Here is a 21,776-nt window from a genome sequence, read left to right as displayed (position 1 = left end):
CAGGCAGGAGCTAGGGAAGGAGAAGTGTGGGCGGCGGTGCCAGGAGGGAGGGGAGGGGGCGACGGCGGCAGGGAGGGGAGGGGGCGGCGGCGCTGGGAAGGATGGGAAGGGGCGGCGGCAAGAGTGTGCGAGGGGGAGGGCGGCGGGAGTGTGGGATGGGGAGGGCGCCGAGAGTGTGGGTTGGACCTTATCCAGACGGGTACGCGCGTGGGACTGAATTTTTGGCGCCCTGGGCGGGAGTGCGACGCGGTATGCTTGCTCGTGGGCGCGTTGCAGTTTTGGGCGATGGAAAATTTGCTCGTGGCAGCGTTTCGGCGTTGACAAGGAAGAGAGTAGAACAAGAAGCTTAGACGATCAGGATCTCAACCTGCTTGTACGTGCCACCAAAGTGTTTAGAGTTAAACTAGAACAAATTCCATTCATACATGTTGTCATACACAGTTTGTTTATGTATAGTTTAAACAGTCTGTATTGGTAGGGATGCAGCACATGAGAAACATGTTACAAACGATAGGCAATATAAACGACGAAGAACAGCAGATCAAACGCCGGGGATTTACAACTTTTTGACTTATCCCAAAACGGTGGTTTACAGGAGGTATATAAAAAGATGAAAACCCTAATAGGTGACGATCCATACCGCGGGGGGGCTCCCCCCCCCCCCCCGCACCCCCCAGACGTCCCTGGGTGCGGTAGAGAAACGTGACGGTCATCCACTTAATTGTATGATTCAAATTCAGCCCATTAGTGGTCCAAACAGGTGATATTGTGCATCCTTTATATGTGGTTGCTCCATCGTGTAGTCATCTTTCGATGTCCGGATGCAATAGACTATCATTAGCGATTACGTCAGTCGTGTCACAAATCTCACCATTGTTCCCTTCATGAGTGTCGTGTGCCCCTCGATGAGGGCACAAACAGCTTCCTAGTACTAGGCAACTGCACATATGGTGAGGTGCCAACTGCACAAAAGTGGATGACCGTATGCGCAAAGATGTGTGCCGATGGGCATGGAATCGGAGGGTGGAGAAGTGGAGGACATGCACACAATTTGAGGTCATCGAGCAACAACAGAGGGTAGTGGATGTATATGTTACATTGAGTCAGGGTGTATATACTTATGAGGCAATGACCTCGTAGCTATTAAGCAAGATCGTCACCAAAGAGTTTAAGACAAACTTGTCATACTAACATACAAATGCATGTATCATAAGAAATATCCCACCAATACAATGGGCAATTAGCTTGTTGGCTTAAAATACATATATGAAAATATTAAATTTACTTGGTGGCTCAATAGAAACCGCCAAGAAAATGAATTATTAATTTGGCGGCTCATTAAAGAATGGCCAAGGAAATACCTTGTTTACTTGGTAGCTGATGACAACAGGCAAGTAAATGCATGCTTTTCTTGGCGGTTCCTAGAAACAGCCAAGGAAACCCATCATTTTCTTGGTGGTTCGTGGAAACAGCCAAGAAAACCCATCTTTTTCTTGGTGGTTCGTCAAAACAGCCAAGTTAATCCATCCTTTGCTTGGCGGCTTACATAAACAGCCAAGGAAACCCACGTTTTCCTTGACGGTTTATAATAACAGCCAAAGAATTACATTCTCTTGGCGGTTTTCTGCCACTGCCAAGGAAACGTTATATTCCTAGGCGGCTCAATTTTAGCCGCCAAGTTAAATCTTGGCCGCCAAGGCAAATCCAGTTTGGTGTAGTGTTAGGAAGAAATATATAGAAAGTAAAATAACATAAGAAAGAATAAAACGAGGAGAAATAACACTATTATTACCGAGAAACATGCCAAATATTCTTAATAAAAATAATAAAAGTTGGAAGCCAGAGTGCTGAAAGTAGTTTCTTCTGGTTCACTCTAAGCACATAATCACTTTGTATAGAGTTTATCTTGGGGAATCATACAAAATCACTTTGGGTCACATAATCACTTCTCTACTTCTTGATCTTGGAGGAGTTTAAGAAATTTACACGTACTGCTGCTAGCTGCTACACATCCATCGAAGCTTCTGACTGAGTACCGGCAAGATTGACACTTCTACACGAGAGCAAACAAGGGCCCTGTTCTAGTGGTTGTCGGAGGACGCAGCAGGCAGAACCGAAACCTATTGTCAGCAACCTGATTACTGATTCACTCAACAGAAATACAAACAAAGCCAACTAGTTTTTGGAAGGTTCAAGAAGTATCTGGGTACTTCGGTAGACAAGAGGAAGAAGAAGGGGGTGAAGGGTGATAGAATCGAGCAGAGCGCGCCTCGAGCCTAAGCTCACCGCCGCCGGGATGGCCGTCTGGTCCTTTGACGATGCTGAGCTCCGTTGGTGCTACCCTTTGTATCGTTGCTTGCTTCTGTACGTAGGCCCCAGAGGGTCCAGCTCTCTTCTCTTGACCATTGTCTGGTCCAACAGCCGATCAGGTTTCTGACACCTATTTCCTCTGATTACTAGAAATTACCTGGTCGTGGCTCAGCCGATCAGCCTTTTGCCAGCGCCATATGAACTCGTGCCATGTCTCCGGCAGTGGCCGTCCGCCTGTGAGTCCCGTCACCATGTATGCGAAGTCGTACGTGCCACCAAACACCACCCAATTGAGCTCGTCGCGCCGCGGCGTTGCCGATAGGACGGGAGTTATTAGCAGTGGGCTGTTTGGGTGAACCTACCTTTATGTTCCTAATAAGTAGTTGGTATCTATTAGCAGCCCCCACCTGCTAGTGGAAGTAATAGTTAGCAACCTCTTATTAGATAATAGTTAGTTGGTCTATTGTTGGTTTGTTTGGATGTACTAGCTACTAATAGTTAACAGCTAAAATTAGTACTAGTACAAGAATGGACCGAGTCCGGAACGATGATATACGTGATCGCCTAGAGGTAGCACCAATTGAAGAAAAGCTTGTCTAACATCGGTTGAGGTGATTTGGCCATGTCTAAAGGAGACCTCCAGATGCACCAGTGCATTGTAGAGTCCTAAGTCAAGCTAATAATATGAGGAGGTGTAGAGGAAGACTGAAATTGACACAGGGAGGCAATAAAAAGAGATTTGAAAGCTTGGGATATATCTAGAGATCTATGTTTGAATAGGAGTACTTAGAAAGCAGCTATTGAAGTGCCTGAACCGTGATTTGGGGCTCTTAGTCAGTTTCGATTTTAGCCTACCCCAACTTACTTGAGACTGAAATGCTATGTTATTGTTGTTGTTCTAACTATTAGTACTAGCTAGTGGATCCAAACAAGTACTTAGTTCGGATGATGGGTTTCTTGTTTGGAATCTGCCGACCCATGTATGTTCAAGTCCTTGACTTTATGCCGTGCTCGTATTTTTCTAGATTTATTTAAATATTTGATGACATTATTTTTTCAGTGTTAGACAGTGGTGTTCCTATGGCGAAGTCCATATCGAAATTGTGCATGTATTGATTTTGCAATCTCAAGATGTGCTAAATCAATCTTTTTGTGCTGTGATCCAAAAAGAAAAATAGTATTTGGATATTTCACATTTGGCGTCTCTTTGTTTGCCCGCTGGGGCCGTCTTCGGCCGGCACACGACAAGCTTGCATTGGTCTGTCATTCCTGTTCTTTCCTCGCCTTCTGACGAACAAAAGGAAAGAAAAAACTCTAATTTTCATTTGCAGCGGAGTTATTCTATTTTCAGTTATTAGAAGATTGATAAATGTCTCCTTTGGGGTGAGCAGTGAGCCGGTGCATGAGACCGTGGGATCCTTCGCCCGGCCCCTATTTTCGCAAAGGTACAATGGTTGAGTTGGCTGAAGGTGTATCGTATATTCTCGTTCGCAGGAGACGCGAAGATATATAGCTAGAGGCAGCTAGCACAGGTTATTTTTATCTGAACCTGCAAAGCATGCAGGTGTCTTCAGGTTTCGCGTTACACTAACGACAACTGCCATTTCGTCACGTTGCTCTGTCTCGGACTACTCTTGCATTGGTCCCCGTCGTCGTCGTCCCCATCATATCTCCCCGACATCCGCTTTCTCTTGCCAAGTTTCTTCACGGTGGTTGACTTGTAAGCTCACCAGTGTCATACTGCCGGGTCGCCTTGGGATGCCTGCATCGGTTGGTCCATGCAAGTCGGGCCGCCTGAAAATACAAGATCAGCCGGCTGCTTCGTTGGCTTTGGTTCGTCCAGAATACAGCAGCCTGGAATCGATGTGTACGTTGGCTCTGATCTGATACTCCTTGCAAAGATTGCATCAGTTCAACACTAATACACAAAAGGTGACGTCCCTCTCTAGGTTTAACATGACAACATCAAGCTCCCAAAAGGAAGGAACATGACAATGGAAAGGTTATTCGTAAGCAATATCATATCGAACCACTCCACATGTTAAATATATACAATTTATTATGTTCATAAGAAGCATTTCCAATTATCAAGTGTGGTGTCATATTTTGTTTAGTGTGCGCTTAAGCCCTTTGTCCTAGTCGCGGTAGCAGCGTTTGCCTTTGCAAGGCATGGTTCAACAGTTGATGAAAATGGAAGTACGGAGATTAGATGATGAAGAAGATTAAAGGTCGTGTATTGTATATTTGATTGCATTTTCCCTGAATCATTATCCTTTTTTTTTAAAATTTAAAAGTTGAGTCATTTGTTTGCATTTTTATTTAGCCCGTTGATGAGCAACGATCTTATTAAAGACTTGAAATCAAATGTTGTATTTTGCCTATTCTAACACTCATTTCTTAGTACTACACCAGATAGTAACCAATATTATCAATGGGTTTCTTCATTTTGGTAAATATTTTTTTATCACATCTTTAGTCACACCCCCTCCATTTTACTCTAGCTTCGCCATTGTCTGGTGCAACCCATGCATATAAACATGGAGTAATATAGATTACTTTACATTCTTGATGTCCCTTGCATTTTCTGAGTTTAACATTTTTATTATTAGGTTTTGAGTTTAGTTGAAGCTATGTTTTCGCCAAACTTGACTGTACTTGTACATATGGGGCAATTAAAATATTAAAACTTTCTTAAATTATAGGAGAGGACTTTCATGTACGAACTTAAATTGTAGATCGAGAACATTCATGTATGAACTCAACTGCGGTATTACTAAAATTTGACACAGATAATCTTCCAAACATGTCTCGGATTTGAGTGAATTATAATGTTGGTTCATTGCATCTACAAATTTACTAGTACACATAATAAACTCTGATACACAGGAGATGTATCTCCAAATTCAACATTGCAGGCTATCGATGAGCCATTCATGGATGGCGCCGTCCGAAAGGGATAGGACATGTACCTCTCGACCTAATCGTCATGTAGATGCAATCTGCAGTATGACTCTTCCGACATATTTGTATGCTAAATGCAATCTTATTAGTCAATCAACAAAAACAACCACATTGCATAATCGAACCTTTGTCTTGTTTCCCTCCAATTTCTCAAATTCGATAATATAACAGCATTCTCATTAATTTGGTAAAACATCCCTATCGGTCTCACCACATACTGCTATATGGATTTCAATATGAGATGCCCGATATGTAAATAGCCAAGGTCGAGTTCCATGTCCTTTGCATGAACCGGTAGTTTGAGGCATCCAATAGAAATGTTGTCGACATGCATCTTTCACATATATCACGGATGGGCTGACTGACAACATGATACTTTTCTCTAAACTATCCCAAGTAATAATTCACAACATCCATGCCCATTGTTCATGCATATCACCCTGTATGTATGCACCAACGATTCCTTGTGATTTGTTGCTCACTGGGTATCCCAGGCTGCTGGCGGCCACACGCCTCAGGCTGCCGCACCGGTCCACTCGCTGACAATGCTCCGGCCATGTACTGTCGTCAAACACTCGACTGGAGAGAAGAGCCTTTGCTGGCGCCACGAACTCGTGCCATGTCTCCGTGAGCATCTTCATTCACTATGAGCGTGATTGGTTCACGTTGGAACTCAGCCAGGTGTGTACCTACCCAGCCTGTCTCTCGAGCACCAGGCTCGTAACATGCAAGCCGGTTTGTTTGGATGGTCAGGCGAACAGAGATAGGCCAGAGCGCGCAGCTGTTTGGATGCATGGGTGAAACAGCTTTTTGGCTCGACGACTGAAGGAAACGCACGCCCGTACGTGTGAGCTGCGCCCGCGCGAGCCTGCCCCAAAGGAAACGGACTTCAACTGCGTTCCTCCTCAGCCAGGCCGAGCGGTATAGTTGTCCATGCAGCCCGAGGCACGACGGCACGGCACGAACCACGTTTTTTTAGCCCGACACGAGTACGGCACGGCCCGGTGACATGCGGGCCCAGGCTGGCCTGGCCCGAGGTAGCAGGCCGTGCCTGGGCCGCTGCTCAGGCCCGTGGGCTGGCACGGCACGGCACGGCCTGAGTCAGCCGGCCCGACAGCGGCCCGGCCACCCCCCTCCCCCTCCTCACTCCTCCTCCCCTCCCCGCGGCCCAGTGCGGCCGGCCCAGCATCCCCGCCTCTCCCCTCCTCATATGGCCCCGCCCCCCGGCCCGCGCAGCCGCAGCACACTCCCACGTCCCACCCCCGGCCGAACCCTAACTCCCTTCTGCAACGCGACCGGCGACTCTGCACACGCGCGGAGTGGACGCGGCCTTCTCCTTCCCCGCCGTTCACCTGCTTCTCCGCCCTACAGCCGCCCACCTCCTCCCCGTGCACAAGCTGTAGAATGCCACGGTGGCCATCCGTGACCTGCCTCGGGCTCCTCTCCTCCCGTCCCTCCACGAGGCCGCGCCTTGGGTGTGAGCGCGGCGTGCTCGAGCTCCGCCACGCCGGCCGCCGACGCCTCGAGCTCCTGCTTCCCCGCGGCTCGCCGAATCCCACCTCCACTCCAACCCGCCTCCGCCGACGGTGGCCACCTCCTCCTCACTGCCACGCGCTGCTGCTCCTCCACATGCCTCCTCTGCGTGGATCCGGCCTCGTTCTCCGTGGATCCGGCCTCCTCATCGCTCATCCTCCGCGGATCCGGCCTCCTCATCGCTCATCCTCCGCGGATCCGGCCTCGTTCTCCATGGATCCGGCCTCCTCATTGCTCATCCTCCGCGGATGGAGAGGTCGCGTCGTCCATGGCCTTTCGAAGCAACAACGACAGCTTGGCGCCCTGGCCTCCCCCCCCCCCCCCCTCTCTCTCTCTCTCTGTCGGTGTAGTGGGCCTTGGGCTGGCCTGGCACGAAAAACGGCCCACAGGCCCGTGCTTGGGCTGATGGCAAGGCACGAGGCCCGCAGCGGCAAGGCACAGGAGGCACGGCATGCCGTGCCGGCCCGACATCCTCCGGGCCGTGCCTTGCCCATGCCCAGGCCGTGCCGAGCCGGGCAGGCCCGATGGCCAAGTATACCGAGCGGCGGCTTTTGCACGCGTGCAACCAGGCCCAAGCTGCTGCTCAGGCATCCAAACACCCAAACGCTGCATCCCATGAGCCTGGCTCGGTCTCATTCGGGCAACCAATCACGTCCTATATACGCGAAGTCTTATGCGCCGCTGAAGGCCGTGCTCCGCGGCGCACGCGGACGGACGGAGTGAGCTCAGCGACGTTCGTGGCTAGGCTCACCGCCGTTAACTAGATATAGATAATAGTTAGTGCTATTAGCTAGCTAATTAAGTAATTTTATCTCTACTATAATTATAACACCCCAGAAGAAAACAACAATATAAATTTCCTTCTGGAGTATTACCACACTACAATCTAACAAGAACACATCATCAGATAACACGGAAGCAACAAACGTCATCTAAGTTGAACATTAAATAAGTCTTCTACAATGACATAAACAAAGGTATCTTCAAAGACAACTAGCAAAACTAAGGTGTTTAATACAATGTACAAAAAAAATCTCCAACAACCAACTAATATATTGTAACGAATGTGTTTGTTTGAACTTTAGGCCAACAAGTGTGCGCTCATGCAGCTACTCCCATCCCGCCAAGCATCCTTGAAGCTCATGTACCTGAGATGAGGGAACAAGCATGTGAGGTTTATGGAAAACCTCAGCAAGCAAACTGCTTCAACCAAGTAATTCAAATCACAGTTCAATTAAGCATCAGGTTTAAATAGCATAATAATAGAGACATCAACTGCTTCATAGTAATACAAATATAACTTCCAAGTGCAATGCAATGCATGACTTCACTTCAACCCACACATCCCAAGAAGAGGGAGTGAGGGCTGCAACCACATTGCTCATCAATATGCGTTGTTGCAACCACATTGCTCATCAACGTACGTTGTTGTACCCGTATTTACCGTACCAATTTGGCTACGGTTTCTTCATATGCATATCAACGGAAAAAGTGCAAATACAAATGTTGCAACATATGCACTTCATATATCATATACTTCATAATTCAAAGGTAATACCACAAGATATGAAATAATATATTTCAATGTAAAGCAAATAACTTCAAATTTCAGATTATATGGCTAGTGTGAGATACTGAAAATTTAGTGGAGGCAATTCAAACAACAAAGATAAAGCATGTGGACCACAACGCCACGTTTACTTGCCTTTACCGACAATCAAGTGAAAGAGTTAGGAATGCTGTGAAGGCAAACCACCTGATCACAAGCGAATCTCAGTACCAACATCATCATACCAACAAGTACAAACAACAAATAACACACTAGAATTCCCCCAAACCCGCCGTTCAAGCGTATAAGTTGTGCTGCTGTTCATGACAGCAGCTCTCTCCCTTCTCTTTTTCATAGCCTTTTAACCGTATATTCAAAAACTCTTAAAATTTACTAGATGATAGAAAACTCCATTATCTACAACTTAGATATAATAAGATTTGGCAAAAGAGATAGCCTAAACATCCTCTTAACATAACTAAACTTTTCTGACAATCAAAACAAGACGGCAAGGTTTTAAAATTCATAACTGAATACATACTCATCCAAAAATAGTGTTCTCTAAGAATATGGAAATATTATGAAATTCCCTACAACTTTTGTTTAGATCACAAGTTCAGATCCGTCCATTACAAGGACCAAAAAGTTATAAGATCCAGAACTGTCCAAAAATCTCGTCCCTAAAAACACTATACTTTAAATGAACATATCTTTCAATATAATGAGGCTATGAGGGTGATCCTGGTGTCAAACGAAATGTATTGAAGTCCTCTACAACCTTGTCCATAGCGGTAAAATTTATTAAGGCTATTAAGATACCCTAAAACGGTGATGATCTGAAACTGCTTAGTCTGACAGAAATTCAGAACGTGAATGAGATCAATTTCGGGAATTACTCTGACTAAACCCTTCCAATTAAATGATTCGATCCATGAAACATGCTCCAAAGAAGGGGATTAGGATTTGGCATCTCACCTAGGTCAACCACAATGAACACGACGACAAGTTCTCAGCGATCCACTCCTTCCCTACTTTCTCTTCTCCACCTCACAGTGATCTACGCCGCTATGACCATCTCAACATTCCGATCTACGGCGAACATGGTATATCCCTCATGAACAGCGAGGGAATAAGAAATTTGAGGGCAAAACGATGAGAGGAGATGATGTCTAACCAACAATCCAAGGAAGAACGGCACCGTGGCCTACGACGGAGGCGGACGACGACGACAACAAACCCTAGAACCTCCCTTCCTCTCCCTTCTCCCTCTTCTCTTTTTTTTTCTGTGCAGTAGAGAACGTCGGGCAGGAAGAGAGGAAACGCACGAGAGGATTGACTCCCCCCCCATCATGTACGTGATGTTTTCTAAATTTTTTTCTTCTTAAAACTAAGAATGAACATAACTTCATTATTCACAGTCCGATTAAAGCGAATGAACAGTCAAACGACAAGTATTTGAAGAGCTCTATGTATTGGTGGTCTCGATTCATCTATTCGAGCAATGGATCAAAAAGTCAAATTTTTTGTCTCTCCTTAATTCTAGTCAACCTTTACTAATAAACACTTGACCCACAATAAAAATAATATTATGATGATAGCTAACACTTTCTTTAGGAAGAGAGCCTCATTTGGTAACCTTTAGGAGCGGACATTCCTCTAGTCAGACTGACTTTGTTCTTACACGTGCTTGTGAGGATAGATGTGCTTGTGTGGATTGTTAGGTGTTACCTGGTGAGTACGTGGTTTCCTAGCACATGCTAGTGGTGCCTGACTTCTGCTTTCTGGTACGAGCTCATAGGGTTAAACAAGCCAAGATTGCAAGAACAAAGTGGTAGAAACTAGAAGGGGAGGCATCAAAGGTCTTCAAGGAAAGAGTTATTGAAGAGGGCCCTTGGAAGGACGAAGGCGATGCAAACAATATGTGGGAGAAGATGGCAACATGCATTCGTAAGGTTGCGGCCGAGGTACTTGGAGTGACCAAAGGAAGTGGATGCGACTTCAAAGACGTTTGGTGGTGGAATGAAGATGTGCAAAAGGCTATCAAGGAAAAGAAGGAATGTTACAAGCGCTTGTACTAGGACCGGTGTGTAGACAACATAGAGAAGTACAAGGTGGCAAACAAGACTGCAAAATGAGTGGTGGGAGAGGCGAAGGGGCGGTCTTACAAGGGTCTTTACCAACATCTGAATACGAAGAAAGGAGAGAAGGACATCAATAGGATGGCTAGGGCTCGTGATAGGAAGACAAGGAACTTCAACCAAGTTAAGTGCATTAAGGATGAGAGAGAGCAGCTCTTGGTGAAGAAGGATAAGATCAGATATAGATGGCAAGAGTATTTTGATAAGTTGTTCAATGGAGAGAATGAAAACTCCACTGTTCGGTTGGACGACTCGTTTGATGACACCAATAGGCGCTTTGTGGTAGGATCCAAGTGCAGGATGTTAGAGAAGCTCTGAAGAGGATGAAAGTGGGTAAAGCGATGGGCCCTGATGGTATTCTGATCAAGGTGTGGAGGTGTCTCGGGGATTTAGCCATAGTATGGCTAACGAAGATGTTCAACAATATCTATCGATCGAATAAGATGCCTGAGGAGTGGAGAAGAAGCATATTGGTACCAATCTACAAGAACAAGGGAGACATCCAAAGTTGCACTAATTATAGGAGAATTAAATTGATGAGCCACACGATGAAGCTATGGGAGAGAGTTATTGAGCATCGATTGCGAGGAACGACACGGGTATCTATGAACCAATTCGGTTTCATGCCCGGAAGGTCAACCATAGAAGCAATTTTCTTAATAAGACAACTTATGTAGCGGTTTAGGGAGGAGAAGAAGGACCTACACATGGTTTTCATTGACTTGGAGAAGGCTTATGACAAGATACCAATGAATGTTATGTGGTGGGCGTTGGACAAACATAAAGTCCCAACAAAGTATGTTACCCTCATCAAGGACATGTACAACAATAACGTGACTAATGTCCGAACAAATGATGGTAACACTGAGTACGTCCCGATTAAAATAGGACTTCATCAAGGGTCAGCCTTAAGCCCGTATCTCTTTGCCTTGGTAATAGATGAAGTGACTAGGGACATTCAAGGGGATATCCCTTGGTGTATGCTATTTGCAGACGATGTAGTGCTAATTGATGAAAGCCAGGCAGTAGTAAATAGGAAACTAGAGTTGTGGTGGCAGACCCTTGAGTCCAAAGGTTTTAGAGTAAGTCGAACTAAAACAGAATACATGAGATGCGACTTTGGCAATGCTACACATGAGGAGGTAGAGGTGAGTTTGGAAGGTCAAGTGGTGCCTAAGAAAGATACCTTCCGTTATCTAGGTTCGATGCTGCAGAAGGATGGAGATATTGATGCAGACGTTTGCCATAGGATTAAAGCACGGTGGATGAAGTGGGGCCAAGTATCTGGCATTCTATGTGACAAGAGGGTACCACAAAAGCTTAAAGGCAAGTTTAATAGAACGGCGATTAGACCCACTATGTTGTATGGAGCAGAATGTTGGCCTACAAAAAGACGACATGTCCAACAGCTGAGTGTCGTGGAAATGTGTATGTTGCGTTAGATTTGTGGTCATACAAGGATGGATGGAGTTCGGAATGATGATATATGTGACCGTATAGGGGTAGCACCAATTGAAGAAAAGCTTGTCCAACATCGGTTGAGGTGGTTTGGCCATGTCCTAAAGAGACCTTCAGAGGCACCAGTGTATTGTGGGGTTCTAAGTCGACATACCAATGTGAGGAGAGGTAGAGAAAGACCGAAGCTGACATGGGGGAGGCAATAAATTGAGATTTAAAGGGTTAGGATATACCTAAAGATCCTTGTTTAGATAGGAGTGCTTGGAAAACAGCTATTGGCATGCCTGAACCGTGACTAGGGGCTCATGTAGGGTTTCAATTCTAGCCTACCCCAACTTGCTTGGGACTAAAAGGCTTTGTTGTTGTGTGATTCTTGGGGTATTATAATAATGAACCAATCAAAATTATATTAGGTCCCCCAGGAAAACATTCCCTGCTGAGAGCCTCCAATCATTGTGCATCTAGCAAAATGCACACAGGAATTCGTCTCCATTAAAATAAAGGGCTAATAAAACATCTAAACCAAATCCGATGGCCACTGTTTGATATTCGATGCCAGGCTTCTAACACAACCGCATCCCGCGCGCCCTCCACATCATCACGCGAGGCTTCAAATGCGCTCCAATCTCCTACGTCCTCGCCCATCTTAGATTGTTCTCTTTTGATCCTCTCACTTCAAAAGCACCATCCAATTTTGCGTAATTGACCAAAACAGCACGCCTATATCTGGATCCAAAATAAAATAAAATCAACAAGAAAAGAGAAAGAACATACCAATATGGATGTATGGATTGGAGGCGGCCAAAGAAATGAGAGAATTCCTTATTTGACACCGAACAAATGACCCGTTCCTTTCTTGGCCCTCAAAAAATTTTTGTTCCCTATTTGACATCGAGTTCATCTTTCATTCCTTATATGACATTCCGTTGGATTCTCCATCCGTGAACCGTTAACTGCCACGTGAAAAGACAATTTTGCCCCTATGGGCCCCACCACCCTTCTCCCTGCTCTCCTCCCTTTCTCCCTCCTGTTCGCGCCCGTATAAGCAGCACGCCCCTTCCTTCCTCTTCCTCCCTCCCTCTCCTCTTCCTCCCAGAGTCCAGGAACATTCCGGCGCCCAGCTTGCCCTGCGCGTCTTCCCTCTTCCACTTCTCCACCAGCGGGATCTCCCGCTCTTTCCTTGCCGCCGCGAGCTGGCCCTAGAGCTCCTCGGCGCGCTCCCTGGCCACGGTCTCGCTGGCCCTGAGTCCCTCATTCTCCCGCCGCAGAGCCTCCAGGGCGTGCTCTTTCTCCGCGACGGCCTCCTGCAGTCCGGCGTTGTCGCCGATCGCGGCCTCGAGCGCATCGGTGGCCGCGTTAGCCTCCTCGACCGCCTGCTCCAGCACACGGCGCAGCGCGGCGTTGTCGTCGGCGAGCGCCCATCGCGCCGCGTCGATCTCGGCGGCGCTCTCCGCTCGCACGGCGGCGGCCTCCTCCTCCACGCCACGCGCGCGCTCCAGCAGCGCCTTCTCCCTAGCGCGCCACCCGTCCGCGGCGTCCTTCTAGTCGGCGGTGAGCGCGTCGACGCGCTCGGTCGCCGACCACAGCTCCACCTCGGCGCCCTGGAGGAGGCCCCAGAGCTGGTCGCGCTCAGCGTGGGCCGCCTCCAGCTCATCCTGCACGTCGTAGAGCCACGCCTTGACTTGCTTAGCCTCCCTGCTGACCGCGGACAGCGCCGCGGTGAGCTCGTCCGCCGCCTTCCGGCTCCGCTCCTCGTCCTACGCCGACGCGCGGAGCCTGGCACGAAGACTGTTGATCTCCTCGTCCATGCCGCCGAACATGAGGTCCATGATGCTCCACTGCTGCTGTGTCTGTGTCTGCGCCTGCGTGGCCGGCCCGGTGGCGGCGGCCTCGCCCTGCTGTTGTTGATGCCGTAGCGCGGCGACCTCGAGCCTGGCCTCCTCGAGATCGATCTTGGCCTGCTCTAGCTCCTTGGTCTACTGGACCAGCGACTCCAGCATCTTCATCATCTCCCGCTGCTTGGTCGACGCCGCCTCCCGCTCCAGGAGCCGCATCACACGCTCCATCGTGGGCGGACAGGAGGGAGAAGGGGAGAAGAGGAGGGAGAAGGGTGGTGGGGCCCACAGGGGCAAAATCGTCTTTTCACATGGCAGTTAACGGTTCACGGATGGAGAATCCAACGGAATGTCATATGAGGAATGAAAGATGAACTCGGTGTCAAATAGGGAACGGAAATTTTTTGAGGGCCAAGAAAGGAACGGATCATTTGTTCGGTGTCAAATAAGGAATTCTCTCCAAAGAAATTAGATGATTTGGTCTAGGGTTTCAAGGGGCAGGACTGCTAGGAAGCGCTGGGGATGGAGGAGGGCATGGGCTTCCTTCGACAACGACCCATATCCTTCTTGTGGCTACCTCTATAGGACATGGCAGTGATGGATCCATCTCCCAGCGCGGCCTTGCACCGTGGCCACGCATGGCCTCCGCTCATGGCCATCCCGGCCTCTCCTCACTGCCAGCCATGCTAGCGGCCCTGAGCACACGGCCGGCGATGGCCTCCGCCCGCGGCTGGTGCCCCCACGCGGCCGGCCTGCTTCCCGGCTGCTGCCTGAGGAAGAAGCAGGAGCGGCCCTCCACGCCGGCTGCTCCAGCGAATAATAGACGTGAAGAAGAAAACGACCTTAGCGATCGAACCGTGGCTGCGGGCGCTGGGCAAGGATGTCGGAGATTGGAGCGCATTTGAAGCCTCGTGTGATGATGCGGAGGGCGCGTGGGATGCGGCTGCGTTGAAAGCCTGGCATCGAACATTAAACAATGGCCACATATTTGGTTTGGGTGTTTTATTAGCCCTTCAGATTTTAATGGAGATGAATTCCTATGTGCATTTTGCTGGGTGCACAATGGTTGGAGGCTCTTAGCAGGGGACGTTTTTTTAGGGAGACCTAGTATAATTTTGATTAGTCCATTATAGTAGAGATTAAGCTTCAAACTTGCATCGGTAACATATTTATTTTGTTTAAAAAATATCAACATTTTCAAGACAAGTTGCAAATGTCAACATATTTGACAATTAATTTGATTAAAGTAATTAAAAATGACTTCAGATAAAAGTGAAAAGACTTATAATCTAAAATAGAGACTAAGAGAGCACTATTCTACGGTCTGCACCTCGCCACCGTCTGGAAGCCACCTAGCGGTTGGAGCCAAGGGTCGACCATTTCCTTTATTTCCTCCTATTCTTTCACTTTTTCATCTATTGTACTCTGTCTCTGGCTGACAAGCTGGGCTATCCATCCTACGTGGTTCCATTGCTCGCCTCCCCTGCATTGGACAGCACCTCGAGCTCCGAAGGTTGCTTTTAACCACCGATCCCTTTATTTACATTTTTTTTCGAGATCTATAGTACAAACACATACACTCATATACACAAGTGCACACTCATCGTATAGACACATGCATATATCATCTCTCCATATGAGCACCTTCAAAGAAATGAGTTGGATCGGCAAATGTCAAAATTGATGAAGTCACCATAGACGCCTCGCTGCAGAGACATTGTCGCCTACCATTAAAAAAACATCGTTAAATCCTACAATAAATACCTGATGGCACTCATGAAAGAAAAACTATATACCAGATTACTGATTCACTCCACAGAAATACAAACAAAGCAAACTAGTTTTTGGAAGGTTCAAGGAGTATTCGGGTACTTTGGTGGACTAGAGGAAGAGAAGAAAGGGTAAAGGGGATAGAATCGAGCAAGAGCTTGCCTCGAGCCTAAGCTCACCGCCGCCGGGATGGCCGTCTGGTCGTTTCCACGATGATGACCTCCGTTGGTGCTGCCCTTTGTATCGTTGCTTGTTTCTGTAGGCCCCAGACGTACGGTTCAGCCCTCATCTCTTGACCATTGGCTGGTCCAACAGCCGATCAGGTTTCTGACACCTATTGCCTCTAATTACTAGGATTTGCCTGGTTGTGGCTCAGCCGATCAGCCTTTGCCTGCACCATGAACTCGTGCCATGTCTCCGGCAGTGGCCGTCCGCCTGTGAGTATCTTCACCATGTACGTGAAGTCGTACGTGCCGCCAAACGCCACCCAATCGAGCTCGTCGCGCCACGGCGTCGGCGATAGGACGACGGTGAGCTTGGCCGCGAACGACGCAGAGCTCCCACCGTCCGTCCGCGCACGGCCTTCAGCGGCGCGTGCAACCTCGCGTATACTGTGAATGAAGATGCTCACGGAGACATGGCAGGAGTTCATGGCGCCGCCAAAGGCTCTCCTCTCCAGTCGAGTGTTCGACGACAAGCAGTGGCGGACCCAGGATTTTAGAGCAGGGTATGCCCATGGCAAGAAAATATTTGGATGAACAACATAAAAAGTTCACAAGAGCCAAGACATTTGAATTTTGATTACCTCTGAACATAGCAAAGGCCAAAGGGATTTGAATTTTGATTACCTCTGAACGAAAAAATCAAATCAAGGTACTGGAGCAGTCGGGCTCGCCGGCTCCTGCGGCTCGGGTCGTGCCGAGCGGCAGCTTTGGCTCCGCAGCTGAAGGGGGGAGCGGGGCGGCAGGGGGGACGGGGGGCGCCGGCGCCGCGAGCGGCCGCGCGGGCGGGCGGCCTGGCGGCGGCGCGGCGCGATTCCGCGTCCGTCGAACTCGAACGTTACAAGCTGCTGGCTGCCCTACCCCCACGGCAGCCTCCTGATGGGTTTGGGGAGTGGAGAATTAGAGATTAGAGAGTGGGAAGGCCAGATGGGCCATTGGGCCGTCTGGTTAGGTGTGGCCCGTGGGCTGCTTTTCAGTTAGATGCGAATTACTGGCAAAAAATAGTGAAGAGTCACAATTTTAAGACCTTAACTATATTGTACATGTATATACCTCTAAGAACTACTAAATTTTTCCAAAAATGTTGGGTATGCCCAGAAATACCCGGGCACAACTATAGGTCCGCCCATGACGACAAGTGCATGGCCGGAGCATTGTGAGCGAGTGGACCTGTGCGGCTGCTTGAGGCGTGTGGCCGCCAACCTTGGCGTGCGGCGGAACGTCCCACGGTGGAAAGTACTAATGATGGGAATCCAGTGAACGACAAATCACAAGGAATTGTTGGTGCATACATGGTGATATGCATGAACAATGGGCATGGATGTTGTGAATTATTTCTTGGGATAGTTTAGAGAAAAGTATCATGTTGTCAGTCGGCCATCCGTGATGTGAAAGAGCATGCGACAACATTTCTAATGCATGCCTCAAACTTCCGGTTCATGCAAAGGACATGGAACTCGGCCTTGACTATATTGAAATCCATATATTACCAGCAGTACGCGGTGAGACTGATAGGGATGTTTTAGCAAATTAATGGGAATCCTGTTATATTTTTGGATTTGAGAAATTGGAGGGAAACAAGACAAAGGTTCGATTATTCAATGTAGCTGTTTTGTTGATTGATTAATAAGATTACATTTAGCATACAAATATGTCGGAAGAGTCATACTGCAGCTTGCATCTACACGACGATGAGGTCGTGATGCGATGCGCCGTACGAAAGATGCGCTCTAAACCTTTCGTACGGCGCCATCCATGAACGACAATGTTGAATTTGGATATACACGTCCTGTGTATCAGAGTTTATTATGTGTACTAGTAAATTTGTAGATGCAATCAACTTGCATTATAATTCACTTAAATCTAGAACATGTCTTGAAGATTATCTATGTCAAATTTAGACCGCAATTGAATTCATACATGAAAGTTCTCTCCAATTTAAGTTCGTACATGAAAGCTCTCTCCAATTTAAGGAAGTTTGAATGTTTTAACCAGCCCATATGTAGAAGTACAGTCATGTTTTGCAAAAACACAACTTCAACTAAACTCAGAACCTAATAATAAAATGTTAAACTCAAAAAATGCAAGGGGCGTCATGAATCCTAAGTAATCTATATTGCTCCATGTTTATGGGTAGGACTAGACAGTGGTGAAGCTAGAGTAAAATTGAGCGGGTGTGAGGATAAGGAAGTGATAAAAAGTATTTGCCATAATGAAGAAGCCCATTAATAATATTGGTTACTATTTGGTGTAGCACTAAGAAAAGAGTGCTAGAATAGACAAAATACACCATTTGACTTCAAGTCTTTAATAAGATCCTTACTATTCAACGGGCTAAATGAAAAGGCAAACAAATGACTCAACTTTTTTTTAAAAGGATAATGATTCAGTGAAAATATAATCAAATATACAATACACTACCTTTAATCTTCTTCGTCATCTATAATCTCCATACTTCCATTTTCATCAACTGTTGAACCATGCCTTGCAAAGGCAAACGCTACTACCGCAACTAGGACAAAGGGCTTAAGCGCACACTAAACAAAATATGACACCACACTTAATAATTGGAAATGCTTCCTATGAACAAAATAAATTGTATATATCTAACATGTGGAGTGGTTCGATACTGCTTACGAATAACATTTCAATTGTCATGTTCCTTTCTTTTGAGAGCTTGTTGTTGGCATGTTAAACCTGTAGAGGGACGTCACCTTTTGTGAATTAGTGTTGAATTGATGCAATCTTTGGGGAAAAAAAGGAGTTGAAGCTGGAAATCCTTTGTTGTTACCTAAAAACCTGCAGGGTACTCAACCAAAACTGTGGTAGTAGTTTAGTCTACTAATTATCAAATGGCCTAAGAATTCCAGTTTATAATCTGCTACTGAGATCACATTCAAAAACTACATGGTTACCAATGCTCTGGCTCGTAGGTGCTGCTCATTGGCTCGTATTTGAGGACTCCAATTTCAGGGTACCCAACACATGCAAGTTCAGTTAAGAGTTGTTCATTCATTTATTTCTTCCTTTTCTTTCTTGCTTCACACTTAAGAACTGCTTTGTCAATCAGCAAGCACAAAACAAAGAGTAATACAAGTTTTGGTTCAGAAGGGAATTTGATATTGTTAAGGACAAAGTGGAAAGGAAATACTCAGTACCTTAGACTCGCAGATTAGAGACGCTTCTAGATGGTCATCAGAAACTCAGAAAAAAAACGTCACTTGTATTTTGTCTCTGAAGTGAACACATCAGTGATGCGTATAGCCACACCGATGTGAACACATCTGTGACGGAAGAGAGAGCGGGGAGGGACGGGGGGTTTTGACGGGAGAGTCTTTGGACTTGACTCGTCAAGTCACCAAGATTGATATATTTTTTTTTGTGTGTGTGTCCAAGGTTCTTATATCACAGACAAGTTATAGTGGAACACATCTCTGATAGTTGTCCTCATTAGCAGAGACCTGATAATGAGGTCTCATCACATTCACCTTCCGTCCACTGGCCATGTGTGACAACTCATCGGAGACACGTCCTTTGTACCCGCATCTCTAATCGTACATTAGAGGCGTGTCTCGATTCTGGGTCCCTGAATGGCGTGTGTACTTTGTGCAGTGTTGGCATCGTCTATCTGCGAGGTCGTAGTACGCCACTCCGCCATGTGAGATAGATTCTTGTTTTGAAATAATGTTCAAGCGATGTTCCCTGCCTCAGATTTTGACGTAACATTGGGATTTTGGATGGTGGAAAATTGAGAGCTAGCTAGCCCCTGAACTGAGCAAATTGAAGCATACTTCTATGCGAATTTGTCCATGTATATATTGATTTACTTTGCATCCATGTGATAGAGAGACAGGGTACGGTGTCTGCTGAGAGCTTGACAAGCAACGGCCCTAGCTTGTCACCGTCTTGGCTTGATAAGTCATGAGTGTCATCGGGAGGAGTATATATCAGAGCGAACACAAGGATCCCAGGCTGCTGTCCGGACGAACCAAAGCCATCGAAGCATGCAGCAGCCGGCGCGCTTGTTCGTTTGGCTGTGGCTTGTCGTAAACGATCGTAAATTTCGAGCCGGAACAGTATTTTTCTCTCACACAAACCAGCCAGCAGTACTTCTTCACGAACCAACAATGATACGAACCCGCCAACCGAACAGGCTTGTATTTTTTGGCCGCCCGACCTGCATGGACGGACCCATGCAGCCGTCCCAACTCCCAAGGCGACCCGGCACCACGACACTGACGCCCCCCTCATCGCTCATAAGATATATGACAGCAACGCGAACCACTGGTGTGCTTACATACGAGTCGACCACCGTGAGGAAACTCGGCAAGAAGAGCGATGTCGGGTGCAAGAGTAGTCCGAGACAGAGCAACGTGATGAAATGGCAGTTGTCGTTTGCTGTGTAACGCTGTATTTTTATAACTTACTTTTTTGATGTGGTAGAATTTTATATATTTCTCTATAGTTTTAGTAAAACATTAAATTTGTTGACTTAGGACAAAGAAACATCCGCTATATTATAGGACGGAGGGAGTATATTAGAGTGACAAATACGGAGTGAGCAACCAAATATGATGGTGAACTTGAATGTTGGAAAATAGGTTTTATTACTTTTGAGTATGTTGGAGGTATTCCTTGTAAAAACCTAATCCAAAATATCTACACAACAATAATAGTTGGCTTCTAATGAACAAACACACACATTCTTTCTTTCCTTGTTCATGTAACATGAACACATATTAAACACAGAAAAAATATTAATTCTCTATCATCTCACTTAGTAAACATCATTTCCCTATGAACATGTGAATGATAGAATCTAAATGATTGAACCATTTGTTCATAGTGCAAAAAGATGTTGTGGGTATACCAAAATAATTTTCAACTCAAGCTAACTCACCCATGCAATTTGGTGCTTGCCACAAGACATATCTCAACTTCATCATAGTGAGTAGACCTGTTATGGTAAAAAAGACAACCAAAATATAAAAACTTACCAAAGAAAACAAAGCAGGATAATTATGCCATGACAGAGGAAGAATGGATAGTAAATGGACTTGTGAAGTTCACTAAAAAGGGAGCCAAGGCCAGGAGAGGATGATGAAATAGTGTTGCACTCAATTTATAGTAGTAAATTGGTTTCAGAATCTTGCATATAGTCCGATTGGTGCAATCCTAAGCGTATATCCTAAAAGTGTATCAAGCACATATCAGTGGCTGGCTAAAAACCAGTGTAATGCATAAGAGGCCTTTGGATTAACAAAAAAAATCAGACATTGCACTACCTTCTCTTTGTGCACCCAAAATTGTGTAGGGATGAATTTTTGTGTTTCCCTTCCAAAACCACCTAAGTTATGTGATCCCCGTCTAAGACCTACCATCTATTATAGAATCATAATGAAGACACAATATGTTTTTAATAGATCTAATCTTCCTCTTAAAGGCTAAGAAATAGAGCACTATCATTTGTATAGGACTTTCTTTTCTTGTAGGCCAGGCACCTTTCTTGTAAGTTGTGCTCTAATTTATGACAAGTAAGTCTAGACGTATGCCACACATATGAGCATATCATTTGAGAACTAAACCAAGTAAAAGTGACAAGATACATCCAGACTAGAAATCAACTAGATAGACATTCAGAGGCAGAGTCTAGCTGGAGTTAGGCACAATCATCCATTGCTCCGTGGTAGGGCTGCACATGATATAGCTAGGTGGTGCGTCTAAGATCTAGAAATTCTAATAATAAGAAGTATCCCATGGTAGGTAACCAAGACCACATTGCTCTAAGAGCATGATGATCTTGGATACCTGCTAACTCAAGTACACCACCGAGATATATCATGTACAACTGTGCACCTGAACGGTGATGGATGGCTACAATGGCGGAGCCAGAATCACAATCAAGGGGGGCCAAATTGGTCAGATTGATCATAGTTTTATGGTCGATCAGCTAGTACTTGCTAAAGATAGATGAAACAACTACTGATTTATATGCTCACTT

General features: G+C 46.3%; 1 pseudogene; it reads right to left on the bottom strand.

The window, feature by feature from the left end:
- Positions 1–12,929: 12,929 nt before the first annotated feature.
- LOC136481012 (putative WEB family protein At1g65010, chloroplastic) lies at positions 12,930–14,015 on the bottom strand (annotated as a pseudogene).
- Between the last annotated feature and the right edge of the window lie 7,761 nt (positions 14,016–21,776).

This window comes from Miscanthus floridulus, chromosome 9, assembly GCF_019320115.1.
Source record: "Miscanthus floridulus cultivar M001 chromosome 9, ASM1932011v1, whole genome shotgun sequence".
Classification (NCBI taxonomy): Eukaryota; Viridiplantae; Streptophyta; class Magnoliopsida; order Poales; family Poaceae; genus Miscanthus; species Miscanthus floridulus.
The sequence above is the reverse complement of the archived record's forward strand: the minus strand, read 5'-3'. Positions and strand labels throughout refer to the sequence as shown.